Consider the following 21,613-nt stretch of genomic DNA (forward strand, 5'->3'; position numbering starts at 1 on the left):
GTGGGATCTTCCCGAACCAGGGCTCGAACCTGTTTCCCATGCATTGGCAGGCAGATTCTTAACCATTGCGCCACCAGGGAAGCCCAAGCACATCCGTCTTAAGCCAGCCTGAAGGAGCCACTTCTCAACAGGATCAGATTTCCCCTAATGCCTGATTCCCTTTGACCTCTAGGCCACTCACAGTGCACTGAATACACCACAGGCTGTAGTTCATGTATTCCAGGCTTGACGGGGCTGAAAGTGAAAGTCTTGTGTCCAGAACACATTAAATCAAGTTCCAACTTAAAACAACCTTTTTCTTGTCTCCTGCTTGCTGCTAAGAGCCATTTTGAAAAACAAGAAGGTAAACAGCTGGCAGGCTAAGCAATTCATATCTGTTCCTCACTTACATACTTGATCTTCTACATCTCAGCTCAAGGACACACAGGGAGACTCTGGGCTCTGCTAAATTAGTAGCTGATGGAAGTCCCTTGATAAATTAAAAAGAAATGAATTAATATCAGTCCTCGGTAAGGTGAGGCCTGAAGCACCTCTCTGGCAGAGATAACTTAGGATGACCCAGTTATGATTATAATGAAGGGCCAAATAAGATGATATTCCCAATAGAATTTGAAAAATTAGAAGATCGCACAGTAATGGTAACCCACATATAAACAATAGCTACCATTTTTTGAGCACTCACTGTCTAGCAGACACTGCTAAGCTATATACAAACATGATCTCATTTATTCTCATAACAACCCTGAGACAGAGGTTCAACTGTCATCTCCATTTTAGAGATGGTGCCCGGAGGCTTGGAGAGGCTCAGTAACTAGCCAGAGGTCACACAGCCAGGAAACAACGGGATCAGGTTTTGGATCCATGAAGTTTGACTCCAGAACCCACACTTAACTGCTATTCTACAACTATGATAAGGAAGACATTTATCAAGTTATGATGTATTTGAGCATTTTTAATAGACACAAAATTATTTAAAGATCAGAGCCAAAAAAGTTATCATGGCTCCAAAGTTGAAAAGGGAGAAGGTTTGCAAAAACGGCCCCAGACATAGATATGAAAATAGAGGGCTTCCCTGGTGGCACAGTGGTTGAGAATCTGCCTGCCAATGCAGGGGACACGGGTTCGAGCCCTGGTCTGGGAAGATCCCACATGCCACTGAGCAACTGGGCCCGTGAGCCACAACTACTGAGCCTGCGCGTCTGGAGCCTGTGCTCCGCAACAAGAGAGGCCGCGACAGTGAGAGGCCCGCGCACTGCGATGAAGAGTGGCCCCCGCTTGCCGCAACTAGAGAAAGCCCTCGCACAGAAACGAAGACCCAACACAGCCATAAATAAATAAATAAATAAATAGATAGACACGAAAGTAGAAAAGCCTGTGCAGGCCGGTAAGGAGGGTGTTTCCTCTTCCTCAGTGACAGCGCAGACTAAATTTTCCCCGAATGGCCCTAATTCCAAGTGAGTAAAACCAAATAAATTCACACAATCAGTTTTCACCGCATTTCAACCTCATTGTTCTTCTCTTGGAAAGTGTCAGAAGTGATTATGAAAGAATTGGAAGTAGAGTGTGTGGGACGCCCCCTGCAGAATTCAAAATACGGGCTTGGGCATAAAATCTCCACTCTGCATTTGTATCTTCTTTTCACTAGAGTGAAGAAGTCTGGATCTTTGGTTTCTAAGAACATTCCAAAGATGTTAAGCAGCTGGGAGAATGGTGAACAAATAGCAACCCTAAATTAAAATGAACCAAATTTTAACTCAGAAAAAAAAAAAATCACCTATTTTATTTCCATGAAAAGGCCTATTTTAGAGAAGAGTAACAGCCTTTTCCCTGGTTTGTGTCATTCGTGTTGTTGTTTAATCTTGGTTTTGCACATCTGAGAAGTTCTAAGATTTTGTGTTATTTTATGTAAACAGTTTCTAAACTTGGGTAATAGGGTTTCACTGCGGTCAAGGAGTTGGAACTCCGCATATTCATGCCATTCAGCTGAAGTTTTCCTAAGTTACATTTTCCCCTGCAGAACAGCTAGTTAGTTAATGTAACAGTGTTTAGATGAAAACATTTTGCCAACTCTTGTACCAAATCCTCACAGTTGTATTACACATTACAAAATTAGAAAACCACAGGTATAAATCGTACGTATTTCTAATGTACTTAGTTTAGCACATGCTAGTTTCCAGTTTGCTACAGTTCCTTAGTGTTACCTGTTGAGAAGTCACAGGAATACACATTGGGTTACAGGTGGCTTCCAGAGATCCTTTTGTTAAAGGAAAAGTTACAACACTGGAAATGTACCCTGTGTTCATTTGTGTACCTTCCTTTTGATCCAACGTTGTGGCTTTTGCTGATTTAAGAGAGGCCAAGTGCCTGCAGAAGTTCACTCTCGACTCTATAAACAATCTGGTAATCTTCCAAAGCATTTAAGTCATTAATAATAGTGCCTGGCCTCTGCTTTAGAGGAACCGAGCTGGGCTTAGACAACAATAATATTATTTCATTTCCAAACGCACTTGACAGATTGGGAAAGCTTATTAATTAATGCAGTTTGACCCAAATGAAAAAATAATTATTAATTTTATCACACTATGAAAGGAAGTGCAGAGGGATAAAGCAGCGACAAATATATATTAATTGCCTTCTGTGGGTCATACGCTCCTCACATGATTTGAACACTGGATACAATGACTCCCAAGATACTTCCAGAACAACCACCCCTCCTGAAGCTTACAGTCTTGCTGAAGGGTGGGGTGGGTGGGGAGGCAGACAGTTAAGACCTCAGTGGCAGGAGTCTGTGTTAAGTGTTGACATCCAGGAAGTAGAGGCCTGCACAGGCTGTGTGCAAAGCAGGGGAGGGGAGGGGAGGAAAAGGGAGGCAAGTCCCCGCCTCAGCTTGTGATTCGGAGAAGGAGATACACTTGTACTAAATAGGTTTTGCATTAGCCGAAACCCTATGCCGAAATCTCGGCCTCTGTGCACCGGTGCTGAATCGAATCTTGGAGACAGAGTTCTGGGTGAAGTAGAAAAGAATAGCTTTATTGCTTTGCCAGGCAAAGGGAGACACAGTGGACTTGTGCCCTCCAGAAACTGTGTGTCCCAACCTGAGAGGATTTGGCGAGGAGTTTTATAGCGATGGTTCAAGGGCGGGGTTGCTGATAAGGAGCAGGGTGTGTGCAGGGCACCCCCTCCCCACCCCCCATCCCCCCCACCCCCATTCCTGTAATCTGGCCCCGGGTGGTCTCCTGATCTTCTCTGAGGAATGCTTCATCAAGTAGTTAGCGTCTTCCATTGGTTGGGGCGGGGTTGTGGGGGGTGGTAGTTCTGCAGAAGAGCTTAAAGATATTGTTATGTGTTGCGCTTACTCGGGGACCGGGACCCTGCCCCAAGGCGGCACCGTTGTTTCCTGACCGCTCCTCCCTCATCTCTGCATCCCCTCCCTTCCCTGATTAACAACCCTTTGAAAGGCTTCCATGCCCGGGAACCCCACAGGGTCCTGCTCAGTTTCATTAACACAACTGAATGTGAAGAATTCTGTGTGCTGTGAGTGATCTTTCCAAGGAGACATTGATCCCTGTTGTAGGGATCGGAGAAGGTTTCTTCGAGGAAGAGATATTTGAACTAGATCTTCAAGAATGGATAGAAAACCAGGAGGCAGGGGTGGCAGGGGAGGATTTCCAACAGAGCAGAGACTTGGAGGCATTAGGACAGGGAGAATTCAGGCACAGTACGCAGCACAGTGAGAGAGCCGAGCACTTGCTGAGAAGCAGAACTGGCGAGGCAGGTGTACAAGATTTTCAGAAGGGTGTCGGAACCCCAGGAAGTGCAAAGCTAAGTCTTCCCTAAAGCAAAGGTGGAAGTTCCTGATATGACTTCATTCAATTTTAAGCTATTAATTCAATACGAGAAACACTGATTATTTTGCTTCCAAAATCTCTAAAAGCAGAGGCCTCCCAAAGGCACAGTCTTTGGAAAGATGCCTGAGGCAATTCCTGTTCTCTTTCAAGTTCCATTTGCCATTGGAGTATTTATCAGGCATTCAGAGAGTTCAGCTCTTCTGCCTAGTTGCCTGGGGTGAAGGAATGTAGATGCCTCTTCTGCCGTCCGCTTACAGTATACACCGTGATCATTTCTATCACTGAAAACCAGAGAAGCTTTTGTCCTGTGCTGTAGTGACAGCACACCTCCAGAGATCATTGTAAGATGCTGTCCCTCTAGGGCAAAATCCTATAGAGACTTTTTTTTTTTTTTTTTTGCCAGTCACTTTGATAAAGTTCAAAATACAGGGCAGGGCAAAGTTTTACAAATTTGGAACCACAAAGCAGGTTTATCCCAAATAAGAAGGCTTTATCTGGATGCTGAAATTCCAGATAATTCATTAACTGATTCAAGGATTACTTTTGCCAGTTGAAATTGCTCTCCTGCCAAGAATAGATTTTTCAAAAGCTAGACTTTTGTATATTCACATCTTGACGGATTACGAACATTACAAAAGAATGTTCTTACGTTTTCCAAGCTATGGAATTGGTCTTTTATATGACCAGTGGCTTCTGTGAAAGATCACTTTGGTTTTTTTCTCTCAAACACAATTGGTGTTTTAAAGTACATTCTATGAGATTTTCGCCCGTTATTATGAGATACTGTGAATTGATGAAAGGTAATATTAATGCTTTTGAGTTTTCCTACAGTAATTGAGATACATTTGATTTAAAGGATGGGGCAAGTGGAGTTTTAAAGGAAATCAACTTCTCACCCATGGCCTTTGCATGAGGCCTCCACCTCTCCCAACGTGAGAGTTCTATGATGCTGTTTCAGTGCTATTAAAACAGACTTCTTCAATAATTGCCAGTTTATAAACTGTCTAAAGACAACCTGAAGAATTTTAAGTCAAATCTTATTTCTACTAGGACTAAAACTGGATCTTACAGAAACAGACTCACAGACACAGAGAACAGACTTGTGGTTGCCAAGGGGGAGGGGGTAGGTGGGGGAGGGATGGATTGGGAGTTTGGGATTAGCAGATGCAAACTGTTGTATACAGAATGGATAAACAACACGGTCCTATTGTATAGCACAGGACTGTATTCAATATCCTGTAATAAACCACAAAGGAAAAGAAAAAATAATAATAATAAAACTGGATCTGTCCAGTTTAGCAGCTCAGCAGGTGAAAAGTTTTAAGAATTCTAAGTATGATGGTAGTATTTCCAAAGTGAACAATCTCTCGGGTTTTTCAAGAAGCTATTCTAAGGGTGAATCTGAGGCCCTTTTGGGATAGAACGGAAGCGATCCAGGGCAGGGTTCTGGAGAAGATGGAAGCTCTCATACTTCTTCTCCGAGCTGGCAGTTTAGACTTCCTACGGCAGCCATAGCCAGACGGGTCCTGGTGGGTGTAGGTCCGTGCTGTTGGGCCCTTGCACAGTCACCGTGGCCCCTGCACTCAGGGGCTTCTCACGTCAGCACTAGGGTGGTTACCAGCGAGGCTGGGGCGTTCTGCCCGCTCCGTCGTTTAGAGTCTCTTCTGAGGCTACTCTTGTCTCGTGTCATCGTGTGACACAAAGGTCGTCAGGTCCCCTCCATGTGTCCATCCTCACACAACCATGGTCTTCCAATCTTTTTCCTTCTAGACCCCTGCCCAGTTGGCCAAGCCATTCACTATTTCCCAGGAGTCTCACGATTTCTAACTCTGGGCCACTTCTCTTACATTTTAAAGCGGGTGACCAGGTGCACTGCCCACTGGAAGAATTTTCCCTCACCACACTCTAGCAAGGCCACCTCGCAGGGAGCCTGCAACATGGAGGTCATGCATCTGCAGTTTGCACCCACCTAACGAGCTCACCCTCTACAAGCAAGCATGGGTTTTTTCTACCTCCAGTGGGAAGCTCTGTACAGCTACGGGGCTAAGCCACTGGGGGACGGAACAACAGACATGGTGCGCCGGGGTCTGCACTGCTGTTCACGCCATCCGCTTTGCCCACTAGGGCTGCCTGGCCTCGATCCTGGACTTTCCGTTTCATCTCATGCTGGATTGCTGCTGGGCCAGCCTGACTTTATGATTTACTAGGTCTGCCCTGCTCATGATGGACAGATCCAGCTGCATGGTCATGGGGTGTTCCAAAGCCCAGTAACACAGCAGGAGATGCTTTTCTGAAGTGTCTAATTCCATGCTGCTCTGAGATGGCTTGAGCGCAGCGGAGGCTGGGGGCCTGCTTTGTGACTCTCCCGCTGGGGCCTTCCACGTGCTCCACACACCTTCCGTCCCCCTGCTGATACATCCCACACCTGCTGCAGGGACCTCTCCTACTCGGTCCCATTCAGAGCTCGTAAGTAGCCTTTTGGTCCACTTAGCGTGGGAGCTGCAGCAGTATTTCCAGCCGTGGAACCCGCTGCTTCTACGGTCCAAAGAGGCCACCCAGGCATTGTGATCTCTTCTTCGTGAAAGACAGGGTCAGATGCAGTGCTCTGGAGGAGATGTCCTGGCACAGCCCGGATCACCTGACCCCTAAAAAGTCTACCAATATGGCAACCACTCAGTCTGCCCTATTCCCTGAAGGGTCTGCTAAATCTCTACATTCCATTGTAAGACTGACTTTTTTCAGGGAAAATCTAGAAAGTCTTTTTTTTTTTTTTTCTAAATAACAGAAATTTATTCTCTCACAGTTCTGGAGGCTAGAAGTCTGAAATCAAGTTGTTGGCAGGGCCGTGCTCCCTCTGACTTCTCTGAAGGCGGATCCTTTTTTGCTTCTTCTGTCTACTGGGAGCTCCAGGCATCCCTTGACTCGTGGCAGCGTAACTCCCATCTTTGCCTCCGGCATCACACAGAATTCCCCTGTGTGTGCTTCTCTCTGCATCTCTCCTTTCTCATAAGGGCATCGTATTGGATTAGGGCCCACTCTTAGGACCTCATCTTAACTTGATTTCATCTGCCAAGATCCTTTTTCTAAATAAAGTCACATTTGCAAGTACTGGGGGTTAGGACTTGCACATATCTTTTGGGGGACACAACTCAACCAGTGATGGTCCTCCAGATATGAAAATTTAAAAAGCACAAAGTAAAGCAAGAAGGACAACAGTTGCCTAGGACATTTACTTTATCTGACATCATATTGCCAGACTATGATAATAATTGTAATATGTACTACCTATGATACCTTTATTATTAATAATATTAGGAAATCTAGAAATTCTTGTCTCTCCCCCACGCCAGTGGTTCTCACACTGTGGCATACATAAGAATACATTTGAACGCTTGCCAAAATGTAAATTATCAGGCCCCGCCCACAGAGATTCTGATTCCAAATATAGCTGCGTGAGCCCAGGAATCTGCATTTTGAGAGAGTACCCTCCATCGCCCCCGTGCTTCGGAAGGACTTTTAGAAGCTCTGCTTTGTGTCTTTGAACATGCTGTTCACTTTGCCTCTGACGCCTTCCTTTCTTCTCCATCTTCAACTCCTACTCATTCTTCAGGACTCAGCTCCAATCAATGTCACCTCTTGGGACTTCCCTGGTGGCGCAGTGGTTAAGAATCCACCTGCCAGTGCACGGGCCACGGGTTCAAGCCCTGGTCCAGGAAGATTCCACATGCTGCGGAGCAACTAAGCCCATGCGCCACAGCTACTGAGCCTGTGCTCTAGAGCCGGTGCTCCACAACAAGAGAAGCCACCGCAATGAGAAGCCCTCGCACCGCAACGAAGAGTAGCCCCCGCTCGCCGCAACTAGAGAAAAGCCCCCGCACAGCAACAAAACCCCAACGCAGCCAAAAATAATAAATAAGTAAATAAATAAATTTTTTTAAAAAATGTCACCTCTTTCGTGAAGCTTTTCCTAACTCTCGCCAGGCTGGAGTTAGTCCATCAGGATGTCACAGCAATTTTCATGCCTCTTTTAATTTCCATAGTTATTTCTGTGAAGTCTTGTCTTCTCACAAGGCTATAAACTTCTGAAAAACAGAGATTTTCATTCACGTTTTATCTCCAACAGTTATCCCAGGTCCAAGCACGTGGCAGCCACTCACCATACACTTCTTAGACTGATAAGTGCATGAATCCTGGGGATCTAAGTGTGATCATTGTGACTGTGAATTGGTTGAGTTCCACATGATAAAAAGTTTATATATCAACATTTAGTCCTTTCATTTTCTTACTAAGTGAATAGCCTATGCTTTCTCCAGAAATCTCATCATATACTTTTCTTAATCCCTTTATGGATAATACCCTAAACCCTCAAGGACTGACATTTGATCAGCACATAAAGACTTTTTTTCTAAACAGAGAATAAGGTTTTACCTACGGTAAATAAATACCTAAATAAATAAATAAAGGAAAATTTTCCAGGAACAATTTTCTATGAGTTTCCCATCCATTTCAATGGTGAACTTCTTTTGCTAATTAAATATTAATTTGCTTGACCTGACCCATTTCTGCAGTGCAAGCTTAGTCCTCTGTGGATCCATGTGTTTAATAAAGCACAGCATGACTGGGAGATACCTCTTTACTCCACCTTTGCTCTGTGAAATCCCACAAAGATGAATTTACTTCAACCCAAGCCAGAATCAAGTTGTTGATGTTGGTGACAGTGGTGGTGGTGTGAATGCCCTTTCTATATGCTATGATCCATTTTAGAAAAGAGCAGAATGTCAACGTGCTCATGGAATTTCATACAGTAAATGCTATTGGTATTTAGAGAGAGTGAATCAAAGAAATTAAGACATCAGAGCAACATTTGATGCAACTTGAGAAATTAAATGACTTCTTCAGAAACGGCTTAAGAAACGAAGAATCTCTGACCAGAGTCTTGGTCTTCTTGTGAGATATTTATTACCTTTACCTGAATTTCAGCTACTGATTTGTGCTATGTCAACTCAACAGACCTACAAGGCACATTCTCTTTTGTGGCACTGAACTATTTTCCCACAGTGATGAAGAATCCTCGTAGCTTGATCCACCCAAAGAGGAGCTCCTGGTACATTGAAATAAAGTCATTAAAAATTGGGTAACAAATAAAATGAAAATATATATGGAGCTTTTTCTGTACAATACGTAGTAATAACTATCCTAAAAGACCAAAGAAATTATTTTTCTTTTTAGAGTTTATTCCTCCAAACAAAATTAAAGGCAAAAATACATAATGCTTCCCGTGGATTCTAATGTATACTACCTATTTACTTTATACCAAAAGGATAAAGTAAAATTTTCTTCTTAATAAAAGCACATAAAATAATTTAAAAGATATGTACCATGAAATCACACTAGAAAAGCTCCTGTTTATTTGAATACAGTCTCTTCAATCTTCCTTTGCCTTTTATGAGTAGGTATTTGTACCTAAAAAGAAATTTGAATTCCAAAAGAACAGGAAGCGTTGGAGTATAAATACAGGACCAAATGCATTTATCTTGTTTACGTTTTTAAAGCCCTACATGTTCCACTAGTGACTAGGAATTGTAGCAAATGTTTTTCTTATTTCAAAAAGAATATAATGAGCTATGCGAACACTTCCAGGATAATCAGGCAGAAATTTGCTGCAGTGAACCATGAAGAATTTTTTTAACAATGCAAGAAAATAGTCAGTGATTTTCATAGTAATCAAATCACTAACAGCTTCTAAATTCTGCTCCCCTAAGAGTAGGAGAACAGATGACGGGTAAAGAACTATAAATGAAAAAGGAATGAATCTTCCACCAACCAAATGGCTGTTTACACTGACAAATTGTCACATCAATCTACAATCCTTGGACCAAATAAAAACAACTGCATTACAAAGCTATATTCTTCTACGCTTTATTCTGACATTTCTCGCCCTCTTACCACCAAAGTAAATATATGTCTCCATAAAGATGTACATACACATGGAAATGGCAGTGAAGCACACATTGGGAATTACTTACTCTTTTGTTAAGAATGTCCTCCTTCTTGGGAACCTACTTTAAATTTTAAATATTTCTAGGAGGAGTAACATGCATTGTTATCAACTTACTGAAAATTTGTTTATCAGATCTTTCTTCTCTGTGACCCAGGCTGCAAGAGAGGAAGTAGGAAGAACAGGAAATGAAGAAAGTGTACAAGGAGGGGAGGTAGGAACCTCCAAGACAAACAGCCTACCACAGGTTTGCCAGCCCTGACAGCCAGCACTTGGATTGCTTGCCAACGCACAAGTGAGTTTAGTGCAAGCAGAGTTCCCAGCGTAAATACCATTCGTTGCCACCACCAGCTACTTGGAAGACCAGGGAAGCACCAAATTCTTGTCTCTGTGACAAATTTGGGCATGCAGAAACAGAAACCGGGCACAGTAAAAGTTTCCTTGGTGAAAAGGAAGAACGCTGTTGCTCTCTGCCATCTGATGTGTTCAGATCCCAAAAAGAAATTTTGATCTGACATGTAAACAATGGGTAATGCTCTATTGGATCTAATTCATTTCACATTCACATTATGGGAATTTGTGATTATTTCTTTATTGCTAAATGTAAGCAATACATATCCTGTACTAAGAACTGATCATCAATTACTCTCTAAGCAGAAAGAGCGAAGTAATGGTGATGGTGGTGGTGGTTTTCTCTAGACATAATGGCCACCAGTTAGCCAATGACATAGTACACGGATGACACAATGGCTGTCTTTCCAAGAGATAAAAATAGATTCACGCAGCTGCATATACCTTCTGTCCTAAATGATTCTGTTTCATCACTATGAAGAACTTACCCAACGGAGCTCTACCCTACAGCAACTACACCTGCAAAAGTTACTTTATTTTCAAGTGTTCTAAGCTTTAGATGAGTATAATTTGGGAATTTGGCCAGTTAAAGGAGAGGTGGCAGGTTCTGAGTGTAAGGTGTTCAAAAGTCAGGATCCCATTACAGCAGCTATTCCAGGCAAGTTCAAGTATACATCCCAAGTCAGGATGGTCTGGAACTTATTGTGGGAAGAAGTGGACCCCTGATGACAGCTACCAAACAGAGATGCCCACACACACATTCAATCTGGTTCTAGCTTCCCCTTATCTTGCTGCCATCAATACTTGGAAGATTTAAAAGGTAGCCATTTTTATTCCAAAACGTTGTCCTTGAAGTTTATTTCTCTAAGCCTCACCCTGCCTGTCCACCATACCAGTAATATGTTTGCTGGAATGCAGGAAATCCAGCTAAAGAGTAAAAGATGTTTGAGTGCTAACCAATATTTACACTGCAGCTGGGTGTGAGTCTTTCAAAGGCCTCAAAAATGTGCATATTGTTGACCTACCAATTTCATTTCTAATAATTCTTCCAAAGAAAATAACTAGAGGTTTGTACAAGGACTGAGCTACAAGGACTCTTATTGTAGAGTTGTTTTATAACATTAAAAAAATAAACAAACCACCTGAATATACAGCTATATGAAATCTTTAAATAATTCATGGTGTATGTGTTTCACTAGGATATTTTGCTATCATTTAATAGTAATAACAATCTCTAAATGAATAGAAAAATATTTATAGAATAGCATTCAGGGAAATAGCTTGGAATGTAACATTTTGTACTGTATAAACTATAAGAAAAAACTGAAGGGACACACCCCCCAACTCTAAGAGGAATTATAAGTGAGTGATGGGATTAGCAACTACCTTCTATAGTCTTCTCTCTGCTTTTCTATATTTTCCAAATAATCTGCAATAAATATGTATTAGTTTTATATTCAGAAAAAAGTAATTTCCAGAACAATAAAGTAAATTTGGGAGCACAAATGTCAGTCATTGGAAGCTCTCTGAGCTCTTTGAGAGCAAAGGTTTGCAGATTAAGGTATGTGTTGACTTGTATTATGTTAAACAGAAATGCGTGCTGTTGCTACTTTTGTGTTCACAAATGATAATGCTTCAACTCCCTTAAGTGGTTGAAAACAGATATGTTTTTTCAGGAAGTTTTGGATGAGCATTTAGTGGGGCTGGTGGGTTGAAGCAAACAGCCAAGGAATAAAATGTCGGCCAAGAAGTAGCGTGTAGGCAATAACAGTTTCCTGCAGGTGTTGTGCTCAGAATTCCTGGACATAAGGACAAAGGTTGACAATTCCTTTTGATACCGACTAGGATTCTTGGCCTTCCCCAATCAATAGAAATTGATGAGAGGCCAGACAAGAAATTCAGGCAAGGCTTTATCGGGGCCCCTGCTGCAGCAGTGGGGAGCGGCTTAGGTGGTCTGCCCACCCCTTTGGTGGTGTTGAGTGCAGGGCGCATGTGTAGTACCCTGCTTTTGCTCCTGACACCCTGTTTTTGTTCCCGGCTCTTCAGAAGTGGCAGTTGGGGTTTTTTTATATCTTTTGTCCAGAATTTGCCCCAACTGTGCATGCATGCAGTTACTTTTAGTCCCTTATAGTTTCTTTGTATTTTGTTGCTCTGGGGGACATTTTTCCAGGTGCAAGCATTGCAACAGTGCAGCAAAGGGTCCCAGGTCCCAGCCTGTCTCACTTTGACCCTAGACATGGACTGACTTTCCTTCTGCCCCAACATCCTACGGCCTATGCTTCCAGGGACCGCGGACGCTCATGCCCTGTGGACTCAGGAGAGTGGGTGGCGTGGCCGCTGAGCAGTTCAGAATACCCAGAGCTGATCTGTTGTGAAGGGCCAGCCCTAGTCCCTGAGCACCAATGCAAACAGGAAATGAGACCTTTCAAACTCTAAGTGGAAGACAGGTTCCTCGGAATACAAATGGCTGAAGGAGAAAGTATAAACAGCAGGAGACTATGGGAAGAAGCAAAAGAACCATTTCGCACTTGGTTTTGGAGGTAGCAGAGTATCAAAGTCATTGCACTGAACGGACTCGAGTCCCAGCGCAGCCACTTACCACAGAAAGCCTTCGGGCACATGCCTCCAGATCTCAGCTTCCTAGTTCACGAAAGGAGATACCAGTTGATTCTCGTGTCCACGGTAGTTACGTTCTATGAAGTCGCCGTAAACACTGAATTCGTGAATGTGGAACTATCGACCCTATGGGAAAGACAGGGTTAGGGTCCTGTGAGCCTCTGGTCACAATGTTCTTATCAACCCATCAACACCCGGCCTTCTTTTATGTATGCTTTGTTTAAAGACACCTTATTTAATATACATCGTCGTTGACTTGTTAACATTGAACTAACCACCTATCACTCTCTCATACCTGAACGAAGCTTATCTGACACACCTGTTCTCTCCATAAGGCACATCTTTTAAGAACACTCTTTTTGTTTAGCTTTGTTGTTTGTTTGTTTGTTTCCCAAAACAAACAACTTTTTATTGAAGTATAGTTGATTTCCAATGTTATGTTAGTTTCGAGTGTATAGCAACGTGATTCAGTTATAGATATATATATCTATTCTTTTTCAGATTCTTTTCCATTATAGGTTATTACAAGATACTGAATATAGTTCCCTGGCCATACAGTGGGTCCTTGTTGTTTTATCTGTCTCATATATAGTGGTATGTATCTGTTAATCCCAAACTCCTAATTTATCCATCCCCCCCTTCCCCTTTGGTAACCATAGGTTTGTTTTCTATGTCTGTGAGTCTATTGCTGTTTTGTAAGTAAGCTCCTTTGTATCACTTTTTTAGATTCCACATGTAAGTGAGATCATAGATTTGTCTTTCTCTGCCTGACTGACCCCACTTAGTATGGTAATCTCCAGGTCCATCCATGTTGCTGCAAATGGCATTCTTTCATTCTTTTTTATGACTGAGTAATATACCATTGTATATATATATACACCATATCTTCTTTATCCATTCATCTGTCGATGGACACTTAGGTTGCTTCCATGTCCTGGCTATTGTAAATAGTGCTGCTATGAACATTGGGGTGCATGTATCTTTTCGAATTAGAGTTTTTGTCTTTTCCAGATATATGCCCAGGAGTGGGATTGCTGGACCATATGGTAGCTCTATTTTTATTTTTTTAAGGAACTTCCATACTGTTAAGAACACTCTTTAGCACTGTGCTTGGGGGCCATTTTAAACAACGAAATCAACATAAAGCATAAAAATACAAAAACAGCACTACATAGACCCTAAAAAAGGACACATTTACAGTGTGAGGCTAAGACTGTACTTTCAAGGATTATCTCTCTAGTTCATTTCAGTGTGAGGCTGAAACAAGAAGGCCGAGTGTGGCCTTGTTGCACCTCACCTGGGAACATGTGCATCAAGCAACTCAAACTTTTGCCTGCTCTGCACAGGTGTGTGTCCACAAATGACTGAAAAAGTATGGCAAGCATCCATGTGGGGTTACAAGTAAATTTTAGCAAGTAAGTGAATTTGCAAATACAGAAGCTTCAAATTATAAAGATCAATGGCAATAATAGTACCTGCTTCAGTAAGTTGTTGTAGAGATACATGAAATAATCATGTCAAGCATTTGACTCAGCATTTGGCACATATATACCAAACATGTGCTGGAAAAAAACCTGCTTTTGTAAAATATTTGAAGCCCCTGTTCATGTTAAGTCTGTAACGATGCATATTCCCATATACTCTAAATAAATACTTGGGAAAGAGGATTACAAAAACAACGTAATGTTAACATGACCTGATAAACCGGTACAATTTTTTGCCATGATTTTTTTCAAATGAACTTTAAAAAAACACTTCGAACCCTCTATATATTTTTTGTAGCAGGTTTGTTGAGTTATAATCAAGACCTTTAGGAGACCTGGGCAGGGGCCGGGGTGGGGGGGAGTGGGGGGGAGTGGGAGGGAGCAAATAAATTGTTTTGCAATAAAAATTATTTTGCAATAACTAACCCTTACTCAGAAGTAAATGTGCTATTTCCTCAATAAAATATTAATAGGACTCAGTAAAGAGTGTTTCAGTGTAATTTTTTTAAACATTAAGAACCACCTGGTTTGGCATCTATTTTTACTTAGTTGTGATAGTGAACACAAGGGGTCTTCTTTACTGGGCATGAAATTTCCTTGCCAGAAAGTAAATATTGAATGATTACTTAAGGAGCTATAAACACAATTACCTGAGAGATTTTCTAGGAAGTCGTTTTCCCGCCTAAGCCAAATGGATTGAGATGATTAAAAACTAACCTTCCTTCCAAATGGGACAAGGTGAGCATTTTCTCCTAAATCATTCTCCACAACTCTCTACAGCATTTGAAACCTTTCCTTCTCCTTAGAGGTTGAAGTTCAAAACTTTGCCAAACTTTTGTTGTTGTTGTCGTCACCTACGATACATGGAAAGCTCTACCTACAGTATCTGTAACATCTCTCTCAAGTGTCTCAACTCCCAAACCCCGATTTCTGTTTACGGGATCACCATTCCCACAGTTATTCAGGCTTGTAACCTTGGATGGCCTTTTTCTTCTTCCTCTTCATGGCCACATGTCAATCCCATCCAATCACTTCATCCTAATGAGACTACATTTGCGGTGTTTGTCACATACGCCCCCATCTCTCCATCCCCACGGCCCTCTTCCTAATTGAGTCCCTAAATTCTTATTGGCGGAGCCGAGGCAATAGCTTTGTAACCACCCTCCGTCCCACGCCCCAAAGCATCCTCGCCACCGCTACCAACTTCATTTTCATGCAGGACTGTTTTAGTATCACGCCCCTGCTCAGAGCCCTTCAGTGGCTCCCCAGGGCCCATGGACTAAAGTGCTGACTCTCCCCTTGGCTTAGCAGGGGCCTGTCTGCAGTCCTCCTTCACACCCGTAGCCCTCACAGCTGCCTGCCGTGAAGCCAGGGCCAGGCCAGAACTCTCTCCGTGAGTCCAGATCCCAACCTTGATCTTCTCCTGCTACGTTCCTTCCGTTCACATTTCCTCTCCCCTGACTCCCAGGTGCTTCACTGCTAAAGTCATTTCAGGTCCAACTCAGGTGCCACCTCTTCCCTGATGCCTTTCCAAATTCAAGCCACCACTGTCACCCTCCCTCCTGAGGGCGCAGCACAGGCTCTGAGCCACGCAGACGACAACCTTGCTTGTTTGTAATTCAGGTATTTTAGTACCAGATTCTTCAACAGGGTCAGTGGAGATTTTTGTCTACCTTGTGGGAAGAAATGGGAATGGAAACATTCAAAAGGAGTGAAATCTGAGGTGGAGAAATACCAAATGTATCTCCAGGGTGCTGTGTGGAGGAAAAACAGAGGGTCTTTTCTTGAGTAATCACTTTCAAACCTCTTTTTTTTTTTTTTTTCCCTTCAGGCAATCATTTTCTGTAAGGGCACTGAGGAACAGAGCCTCCAACTCTTGTAAAAGGCACCTTTTATCCTTAGGCGGGGGATCTCTCCTCATCTAATATTTTAGATAAAATGGAAGATTCTGTTTGGGCTCTGAAAACATCAGTGTTCCAAAGCTGCAGGATTTCTGATGAGAGAGTTCCTGGAGAAGTGTTCGGTAGGTAAAAAGAGCATCTCGTGGGCTTCCCTGGTGGCACAGTGGTTAAGAATCCGCCTGCTAATGCAAGGGACACGGGTTCAAGCCCTGGTCCGGGAAGATCCCACATGTCGCGGAGCAACTAAGCCCGTGCGCCACAACGACTGAGCCCGTGCGCCACAACTACTGAGCCTGCGCTCTAGAGCCCATGCTCCAGAACAAGAGAAGCCACTGCAATGAGAAGCCCGCGCACCACAATGAAGAGTAGCCCCCGCTCACCACAACTAGAGAGAGCCCACAGCAATGAAGACCCAACGCAGCCAAATATAAATAAATAAATTAAATAAATTTTTTTTTAAAAAAGAGCATCTTGTTCCAGGAGGGAACCAGTTACACGGCTACAAGGTGGGGACCCGAAATGCCTGAAGACATCGCGGTCCTGTGCGTAGGAAGAACTGAAGGTCCAGCTGCTGCCTGGAGGGTAACACGTTCTGGAGAAAAGGACAAGGTGAGGAAAGAGTTTAAATAGGAAACATGTTTGAGAGATTGCTGTGGTCTGGGTGTGTCCCATCAAAATTGACACGTGAAAATCCTAACCGCCCCAATGATGATGGTATTAGTAGGTGGGCCCTTTGGGACATGCTTAGGTCCTGAAGGTAGAGCCCTCAAAATGGGATTAGAGCCGTGTTAAAAGGGCTCCTGAGAGCTCCCTCGCCCCTTCCACCGTGTGAGGACACACCAGAAGGCCCAGCAGTGAACCAGGAAGTGGGCCCTTATGCCACCATGCTGGCACCTTGATCTCGGACCTCCCTTCCTCCAGAACTAATAATTGAGAACTGAGAAATAAATGTTGCTTATAAGCTCCCTAGGCTGTGGTATTTTGTTATAAGAGCCTAAATGGACTAAGACAGAGTCTTACCCATTTTTGCCTAATGGCTTCAGGAAAGAATCATGTTCAGACTTAGAAAAAATTATAAAAGGGAAACTTCTATTTGTACCATTTATTAGGTTACAGAAACTCATTCTTCACATTGTTTTAAAATATCTCCTGGATATAGATACATGGAAGACCACAGTGGCAATGGTCATTGTTTGGGGGTAGTGGGATCGCTTTGTTTGTTTCTTTTTTTCTGGCTGTAGTTTTTCACGTTTTCATAACAAATAATGTTAGCCTCTAGGACAGTGGTTCTCAATTCTGGCTGCACCCTATAATCCCTCTGAAGCTTCTCTTTAAAATGCCTAGGCCCACCGTAGCAATCTGGTTAGTCTGTGGTAGGACCCAGCTGTCAGGATTTTTTAAAGCTCCTCTAGTGAATGAGGACCGTGCCCTTGGAGTCCTCCTCTTCCACAGCCCACCTCCTTTTACTCTATCCTAAGAAAGAAGATTGTTCAGATTTTTGGGACAGAGTCACAGAGTTTAAATGAGCCTATAAGGAGAAAATCTGCTCTCTTCTTTTTCCTCTGGCTGGCATGATGGGATTTTGCTCCACTGAAATGCAAATTCTCAGATTATGTGTTCAATGGTGCAAGGCAAACAAGGTGCCTGGGTTCCAGGGCAGTCCCAGTAACCAGCCTGAGGGAAGCTTACCCTCCAAGGAGTCCAGCCCATTTCCCCTGCTGTTCTGCATGGGTATTTGGAGCTAAAGCTCAACTAAAGAGAATGTATTTTGCTACAACTTGATATGCCCATTATTGCCTGGGGTTAAATAAATCTTTCTTAGTAACCTAAAGAGGAAATGACGTAGCTGGGTCAACGGAGGATTCAGGAATTTGTGTCCTTAATCAAATACCATCTAGTATCACCCAGTGAAACCTTGACTTTTGACAAACATGTTTTATTTATGTAATAAAAAATAATTGTAAGATAAAACAAAACTATTTGGGGAATGATTAGCACTGCTCATTTCAGTGATCCAGCAAATAATCCAGGGGAAATCTGTCATTCCCTGGCTGTTGCTAGGACTGTGGTTCACTGGGCAGTTTTTCTGTGAGACAGACTTACTGAAGATGGCCCCGGGAAGAAAATGATAGGGGAGTAAAGGAAGTTTCTGTGATGTTGGTAGAATGTGTGCTAATGAACCAAAGAGCACGAAGGATGAGATACAAGGAGGCTAGGAGGGAATTCCCTGGCAGGCCAGTGGTTAGGACACCATGCTTTCATTGCTGAAGGTGCAGGTTCAATCCCCGGTTGGGGAACTAAGATCCCGCAAGCTGCGAGGCACGGCCAAACAATAGAAAGAAACATAATAATTTAAAGAAAAAAAAAAAGGAGGGTAGGAAAACGTGCTTTGGTCAAGAGATGATTAAGGTATGGAGGTGAAGTAAATATTGCACAGAACAGTCCAGGCTCTGAGCTGGCAAACAACTCAATAGACAGCGGAGCCCGTTGCTTAAATACTAAGCCCAAAATTGCCTACCACTGTTTCGATACCAAAGACCCAACCTACTATCAATAAATCTAGACAGTTATCTGAGGTTTCTGTTTGGCTAGAATTCTGAGAAGCCAAAAATAGCTGAAAATGGCCCATCAGCCTGAAGTTGAGAATTTTCGTGGATTCCAAATGTCCAGTGAATACTTCTGACCTGTATGTGTCGTGCTTATATGACTTCTTTCATTTATATTTTTCAGGCCAACCTACTTTCCTCCACATAATTTCTCAGCAATCTTTTTGATTTTTTATGTTCAATAATAATAATAATGAAAATAATGTTACCATTTATTAGACATTAGTATAATATAGCACCATCTTAGGTACTTTACAGATATTCGTCTACTCTTAGGACTGCTGTGAAGTAGGTGTTATTATCTTCATTTTGAAGATGAAACCCAGAGAGGCTTAAATAACTTGTCTACAGTCAAAAGTTAGTAACATAGGGACTTCCCTAGTGGTCCAGTGGTTAAGACTCCACGCTCCCAATGCAGGGGGCCCAGGTTCGATCCCTGGTCGGGGAAATAAGATCCCACATGCCACGTGGCGAGGCAAAAAAAAAAAAAAAAGTTAGTAACATAACCAGACTTACATACCTCTAGTAAACAAATATTAATCCAACTTATTAATTGCAGCAGCCAGAGCAATTTCTTTGAATTAAATTAATGAATGCAATCTTCTTCATCATATTGGAATCATAATCTCCAGAACACTGGAAAGACACCCAAAGATTTCCCAATAAATCAAAAATGAATAGAGTATTAGCAAAATCATTTCAACTGGTTTTGAAAATTGAGACCCAAAGAGAAAAAATAACTTTCCCCAATGTCACGTACAAAATGATGTATGTCAGATGATATGCATATTTTAACCTTCCCAACAACCCAATGAGATACATATTAATATCCCCATTTTAGAGGCTCCAGAAGAGTTGAATAAACTTGTCCAAGGTCACAGAACTACTAAGCATGGGAGTTTGAATTCAAATCTACAATTACCTGACTCTAACATTTGAGTTCTTAATTGCTGCACTGTAATGTCTCGCAAATAGTTAATTACAGAACAAATGTTCAAATCAGAGGAAAGATAAGTTTACTACAAAATTAGGGTTTTGTGTACGGAAAAAGTGAAACATTTAGGGAAAAACATTTCTCTTTTCTACACCCAGTCACACAAAGGAGCCCTGTGAGCTTGACGGGGTTATGCTATGAGGCTCGCCAAGGTCAACGGCCCCCAGAATATCCCCAAGATCAGATGAGTCAGAGAAATAAGGAAGGTGGAGGGGAAGAAACTCATTACTCAGTAGATTTCATTGTCGGCTTCCTAAAACTAAGATTCAAAGTTTAAAGTAGCAAACACGTTAAAAAGAGGAGGTCGAAACTTCAGGCCTCCAGGTAACGGCAAACTCTCCCCCCTCCACCCACATCTAGAAGTAAAAGAGGCAGGGAGGCTTAGAGATAACAAGGCTGGTGTCTGATATTGTTATTGTTGTTTGGTTGTTTTTCTTATTGTTTTTAAAACCCCGCATGTGATGAGGAAAGTAATGATTAACTATAGACAAAATAGAAAACATGATGTTCTTCATCGATTTCTATTTTAAAAACATAGCTTCTATCCCAAATGAGGTTCTGGTACAGTTTTTTGAAGATTACTGTGAATGCCCTTGAGAAGCATATATCAGAGGAAGCAGACTTTTTTGTCAACGCCTGAATGTCTGAATTCCAACAATGAACAATTTGGATGTGAATTCAAAGGGAGTTTATAATGTCAAGAGAAAATAGTTCTGCAGTAATGCAGGGGAGCCCTGAAAACCTGCTTCCCAAAGGATTTATCCCCCTTTTGATGCAAGGTTAAATGAGGAGTTGATGAAATTCTATGACTTAGGACGCTGAAAAAAAAATAAAATTCAGACTCTACAGTTCTCCCCATTTCCTTCTAAACTAAATTAGCTACTCTTTTCGGTGCAATGATTTCTTTTTTTTAGTTCTAGAATTTTTTTTAAAACCATAATTGTATATACTAAAAACAAAGACTATATAGGCAGTACTCTGTTTGCCGTGCTAGTTTGGTGAATTTTATATCTTTTTATTTTCAGTCACTGCTCTGAAATTAGGCCTTCCATCCAGTTTCACCAGATTGCAAATTCTCCACGATACAAGAGTAGAAAAATGGTAAAACTTGTCCCTGATTCAAAATCCTCTTTGAAAAGTGATATTAAGAATACTGAATCATTTGGTAAGTAGAAACGAAATATAATTTCCATTGCCTGCAGAATATGATGTACCACCTGAAAATGAAAGTATAGCTGACTTGACTCTTGGATTCACTTGAAAATGCTGCAGACAGCTTATTTCAATTCTCTGTTACCCATTTCAAGGCTAAATCAATGTAATATCTTGACTTTAATGCTAAGCACAGAAAAAAAAAAAAAAAGGACCTATTTATTTGGGTGTTTGGACAAAGGGACAGAGAGAAATTGCCCCACCCCTAATCTCCTCATAGTGGTCTTCAAATGAGAGTTTCATGACCTGAGACTTCTTACTTGGTACAGAGAGGAGTGAAAACACATAAGAAGTTATGGCTGTCTGTTCCTCTTCTTGAGTTTGTTCCTGACCAGGCAGACATAGTTTCTTGGCTTGTTATTTGGAGGAAGTCTTAGGGCCTAACTGGATCTCAAAGAGAATGTGGGCAAGTCAGATGTGCAAGAAAGAAGCCCCATCTCCTGGCTGCCCTTGTAAGTCTTCTTACAGTAAACTTCTCTTCCACAAAAACATCTGACATTCATAGTCACAAGCATTATTTTGGGGAGGATACTTTCTATTATATAATTGTAGCATCATACTACAAATTTCTCAGAACTATATGCACAAAATCTAGGAACGCAT

General features: G+C 42.1%; 1 protein-coding gene across 2 annotated transcripts in view; it reads right to left on the bottom strand.

Moving 5' to 3' along the window:
- The window catches only part of CA8 (carbonic anhydrase 8), a 132,450-nt gene extending 113,013 nt beyond the window's left edge, over positions 1-19,437 (bottom strand). The window contains exons 1-3 of one of the 2 annotated variants that reach the window (XM_082433090.1): positions 19,325-19,437; positions 12,793-12,939; positions 7,797-7,927 (exon numbers count right to left, since the gene is read on the bottom strand). The gene's annotated coding sequence lies outside the window, so the exon portion shown is untranslated. Of the gene's footprint in view, positions 1-7,796; positions 7,931-9,963; positions 12,940-19,324 lie in introns of both variants that reach the window. The other variant, XM_082433089.1, reaches the window with a different exon arrangement.
- Positions 19,438-21,613: the final 2,176 nt, after the last annotated feature.

This window comes from Balaenoptera physalus (genome assembly GCF_965194825.1).
Source record: "Balaenoptera physalus genome assembly, chromosome: 17".
NCBI lineage: Eukaryota > Metazoa > Chordata > Mammalia > Artiodactyla > Balaenopteridae > Balaenoptera > Balaenoptera physalus.